We start from the raw sequence: 5,585 nt of genomic DNA on the forward strand, positions 1-5,585 counted from the left end.
GGAGTGTGATGACTTTTGACCTCGACAAATGAATACTTTTAAGATATTTAACTTACAATGTATCGAACAAAAGTAGAACATCCAAATGTCGTAAAACTCTGGGTAAGGCAAACCCTTGTTACAATCAGCTGGAGAAATTTTATTCAATACCCTCACTTGCCTCTGGTTGAAGTGAAATGATATCAAATAATATTCATTTTAATGTGCTGAAACTCCTCCCATATTGAAAACTTTAATTTGTCATTCTTTGATTCATTTTCATATTATCTCTCTGAGGTGTTTTAATGATTACGAGTCATTTAGTTTAATAATTGAAAGTTCTGTAATATATCTTATCATAGAATGTATTGTACATCCTCTCACCATTTTATTTCAGTATCATTAGAAATTATATGGCTCTAGAAAAATCTAGTCAATGTAAGAGAATTATAAATCTCGTTCTGATTTTGAACGGCTTATCCTACAATAAGTTGCGACTATGGCTCTAATATTGTTTGGACCCTTGGAAGTATATTGCTATTGAAAAAATTGGTTGTAAGTGTAATAAGCCTTTAAAGATGCTTTTTTATAAGATAAAATGACTTCTAGTCGTTTTACGACTGAACACCATTATTTTGAGTTACAATGAAAAATTTGTAAAATTACAATTTGCTAAAAGTTATCAAATTTTTGGTGTAATCCCAGATTTGGATTCTTCTTGCAAAATTCAAAAGGAAATGTCTTATGCTCAGGTCCGATCAGAGTCAAAATTGCAAAGTTAATAGAAACCAAAGGGGTAAAAGTGTGCCAAAACGACCAAATTGTCAATTCGGAGGGGGATAACTCCAAATTGAACGTTCGAAGGGTGCGTTTTATTCGTCTCGGCGAGGTACGACCCTGTAACCCTTCGGGTTACGGGCGAAAACTGCCGTCAGAATTCACCTCCGACGCACCGTTTGGCCGCCAGAGGCGATTTAACACTTTATTGAACATTTGAACATAACTCTGCCATTTCGATTCCGATCATCTTTGGGCATAAAACATTTTCGTTTTCTTTTGTCAAGATGAACCCGAAACACTAGTTTTCTTTGCACATTTCTCCCAAACCACTTCCCCCGTCCCCTGCAGCTTACGTAAGTAAACACGTAAACCATTCCAAATATCACTTTCGTTCCTTCTCATCGGACACTCGCGAAACTTCGCAGGCTAAGGTCCGCAACTCTAAAACTAAAAGTAAAACACTCGGTTTGACTATCTGACATTTTAATAACTGCTGAGAAGGTATCAAAGTCTTCAGGTGAGCGCAAGAGCCACTTGCGCTCCCCCTCCCCTCGAGCGCCGTGCTACCAACCTACCGCCACCAAACTACGAATTCAAATTAAAGGATCGCTTATTTCAAACATCTTATATTTAACTTCTAAACTAAACTCGATACGACCCGATGTATACTGATGCTTCGTGTGCAGTTTGAAGTCAATTGAAGTTGCCATCTTTGAGAAACGTGTGTGATTTCAGATAGACAGACAGACACACAACCAAAGAGTTCCCTGCACCTCATGACAGCAAAGGCTTCGCTAACGCTCAGCCAATTAAACCTGGACCAAAAAAAGTATCGTCAAGAAAACCATAGCTAGCTAAAGAGGCTTAACTTCATGACGTCACACTTTACATTGGACGATACTTTCTTTATCAGAATATTCTTTCTATAGTTGAGTGCAACCCCCGTGACAATTTTCTTGCCGGAGCAGCCACTGGCAAACATGCTGGGATACATTTTATTAGGTAAATTAGCGGAAACTAAGAAATTAGACTATAACAGAAAGAGATTACTTTACCGTACAAGTCCAGAGGATGGGACTAAGTTCTTCCATAATCAGAATGTCAAACTGAATCAGAAAAAAAAATCGACAAAATTGATTGCCGCGCCTTTTGAGTTAGATAGTTTTTTGTGTTTATTTCACCAACCATTTGAGCCGTTCCTTTTTTTAAAATTCTGATCATTTGACAAGAAAGAAATTTTTTTTGGTCAGAATCAAAAATTGAGTGTCTCGATTTTTGCCCTTCATCAATAGAACGTCCCTTGGCTACGCGTTAGGCCCGGTCCCACCGGAAGTTGGAGTAAAGTGGCCGTACCCACCCTACGACGACAGCGTACCCACTCAACCCACGCCATGCCTCCAGGCGTCCTCCCCGCGCGACATTTCAGTCTCAGTCCACCCTTGTTCTCCTTGGCCCTGCCCTGCTCCCCACGCACCCCTTCCCTACCACGCCGTCAACACTCTCCCCTGCGATTGCCGTCGACGGGATCAGTTTGTTTGATTTTCGGCTCAAGGCGCCCGGCAGGCAGGCAGAAGGACAGCGCGAGAGAGAGCGCGGGAGAGAGAGAGAGAGAGGTGACAGGAGTGAGAGAGGGAGCGAGAGAGGGAGCGAGAGAGGAGCGAGAGAGCGCAGCAGAGGCAACACGCACACGCACAATGCGGGCTGTTGCCAAATCCACCGATCGCGCAACGCCACACGCAGATGACTGTAGTTCGCACACACGACAGAAATGCGTGCGCACGACATCCCAAATCTCTTATTTGAACATTTTTGACACTGATCTCGTTCCGCGAACCATATTAAGCTAGACCACATTACATTTCTTGCAGGAGCAAGGTTATTTTTCGGGGCCACACCAGCCTCTAGTGGCACCTCATCTGGGACATTTAGGAACAAAATTGCACAAAAAAGTCTCCGTCTTTGGAACGCAATTTTCCCACATCTAAAATTTCCTGTATTAATTGAATGGGTCAAACTCTGTTAACATTTTAAAGAATATGGACCTGTTCAAATATAAGGAAAACATCCGACCCATTTTTTTCATCGTGCATTCGGGCCTGGGCATGCTCTGGCGTGGGTCCTCCAGCTTACACTGCGTTTTGTCCTGGCGGATAGGCGCTTTACGTTTTTCAGGAGGTGGAGTGCATCCAAGAGCCGTGCACGACAAAAGCACATACAATGCACAACCTAGCATGCATATCGTACCCGACGCCCGCCCATTTCACAATTTTTCGGTGGAGGAATGAATACTGCTGCTGCTCCTCTCCTCAACGCCCACTCTAATGAGAAAGCACTTCACGACAAACATTGCTAAACTTGGCCCGGCCCACTGCAGCGAGAGACAGGCCAAGCGAGCAACGTTCTGATGCAAACAGCAGGGGAGTATAGAGTTCGTGACATATGCACCCGGCAAATGTTGCGCTGTTGTAGGAACCATCATATGGCAAACTTAGGAGCCGAGAGATCTCGCACTGGTATACTCGTCATAAATACTCGCTATAACTTGCTATATGCGTACTTTTACAATTCTCGGGCAGCTCGTTGTGTGGACCCATTTACGGGAATAGGGAAACCGGGAAGGGAACCACGGAATGACCAGAAGACAACGCCCAGGGAGCAATAAATTTTAGTTCTAATATTCGCCTCGATTCGCCTAAACCGTCATTTTATGGTTGTCACTGAGCAAGCCTTAAGATGGTTAACAGAGAGAGGAACAGCCCGCCCTGTACTGGAGATGTATGCCCAGCCTTCATATAAACCTGTCTCGGTGAAAAGATCAGAATGTCGCTCAGCAGAGTCATGCATCCTGCAACACCCGGAAGGGGGGGAAGAGAGAGGAGGGAGAGAGAGAGAGACGGATGAAGGAGAGAGGCGGAGAGAGAATGAAAGGGGTGGAGGGGGGATCCCTCTCAGAGAGAACAGCCGCCGCACCGCACCCCGATTTTTCATTTCGCCCGCAGCGGCGTGTGAACCTGACACACTCACACGCTAAATCTCATTTTTTGGGCTTACGCGATTATCCAATATCTTCGTCTTAGGATCTCTCTCTCTCTCTCTCTCACTCTCAGGGTGGTACACAAGCACGCGTGTCGCGACCTTACGCACGGTCTGTCGCCAGCAAAACGCTCTCTACAACCCTCCATCCCCTCCTCACACCCACACCCCTCAACCTTTCTCAGAAAAATAAAAGATCAGTGCGTCCCACGAGAGTCGCTTACTGCTGCGCTGCAAGTGCGAGTGTGATTGCGACTGTATGTATATGTGTGGGGGAGGGGGGCGAAAACGCGGGAAAGCGGGCAGGCAGGGGTTTGAAGAAGAGGGGGAGCGATGATTGTCATCACTGACACTTTTTCTTACGGCTCTCAGATGGCAAAATGTGCGTTAACCGCGAGGCCGCGTGACGCACAAGAGAAAAGGAACCGAGGTGTTGTATTATCTTCTTAAACGCATATCAATTGCGATGATTTGATTTAATTTTTACCAAAAGCTTTCACATAACCTCAATTACTTTGGAGAAACACTGTTAACTAAAGTAAGCAACACATGGTAGTAGTGTTCAACTACATAGTGCACACTTTTAAATATTTTGATAAATATTTTGAAGAATTAAAATTATGTGCAGGGAAGTAAAACCCTTGAAAGTATCCAAAGCTGAACGGCCAACCCTGTAGTTGAACACCACTGAGTACAGTTTATGTTGTGAACCTGTTCTTGGCAAGCACTTCTCACTGTAGCTGAGCGGTAAGCGAGGGCCCGGTGGGGGAAGAGAGGGAGAGAGGGAGGGAGGAAAGTTTTAGGCACGCAAAGTGAGAGGCCTGGGGTCTCTGTCACTCTCTCCTCTCCGGTACGTTAGCAAAGCAAGCTGCGCACCGCGCTCGCTTCCTCTGCCATTCTGCTCTCAAACGAAACGGCAAAATATTTGAAGAGGCGCGCGCACGTCGGACAGGGAGAAGGAGAGAGACAGACGGACGGAACCGTACCGCCGGACGGGCGTTTGGACCGCAAAAGGCAAACATCGTTTTGGAGGATACCATGGCGGGTGAGGCACAGAGGCCAGGTTTGCTGCTCACTCCGAGGTTTTCAGATTCAAGAATGGAAGAAATAGTTGATGAGAAGAGAGCAACTGACTATTATTTTAAACTTTGAAGCGGTTTCTTTGAATCTTGGCGAAACAGTAAAATGATAGAAGCGTTTAAAAGCAGAAATTTTCATTAGAAATCCTGGATCGACGATTCTCGACGTGTAGAAAGCAAAAATTGTGCTGTAAATTTCTACGTTTTTCCGAGGGCGTGGTTTGATTCGAGCAAGGGTTCCTAATGTTAACCGATTGGAGAGATCTCTCTGAATTTGAGTGATATTTTAGAATCTCACTCAAATACATCGAGGTTTCTAAAACATTTCTTCAATGGATCAGCAAGAGGGAAAACATTCGCTTTTTTTTTTGGGCAAGAAATCTGACTCATCGCTGCAGCGCTGTTTTACTATATATTTGCTTATTTCAGCACAGCTTTTGGTCTCGGCAAGCACAAGAAGCAGCAGGAAGGCATCCTACTGTCGGCGGGTTGGCGCTGCTGCAGACAAAGCGACCCGCGAGACAGAGGTCGCGGTGCGAACATCCATCCTGAGGCGTGGCCGGCCAGCCAGCAGACGACACGACGCACAGGATGTAGATCGTCGAGGGGCACAACAGGGCGTGTCGCATCGGGGCCATGCTGCGGATAGTGATGATTGTGATAGTCATGATAGTGATGATCCACAATAAACGCGCGCATGCCGGAATTACCCCC

The 5,585-nt window shown here is 45.5% G+C and overlaps 1 protein-coding gene across 7 annotated transcripts in view; it reads right to left on the reverse strand.

Annotated features, from left to right (window-relative positions):
* The window catches only part of LOC127749631 (oocyte zinc finger protein XlCOF6-like), a 219,104-nt gene that overhangs the window by 124,816 nt on the left and 88,703 nt on the right, over positions 1–5,585 (reverse strand). The window lies entirely within an intron of this gene.

The sequence above is a fragment of the Frankliniella occidentalis genome, unplaced genomic scaffold, assembly GCF_000697945.3.
Source record: "Frankliniella occidentalis isolate FOCC.00 unplaced genomic scaffold, Focc_3.1 Scaffold72, whole genome shotgun sequence".
NCBI classification, from domain to species: Eukaryota; Metazoa; Arthropoda; class Insecta; order Thysanoptera; family Thripidae; genus Frankliniella; species Frankliniella occidentalis.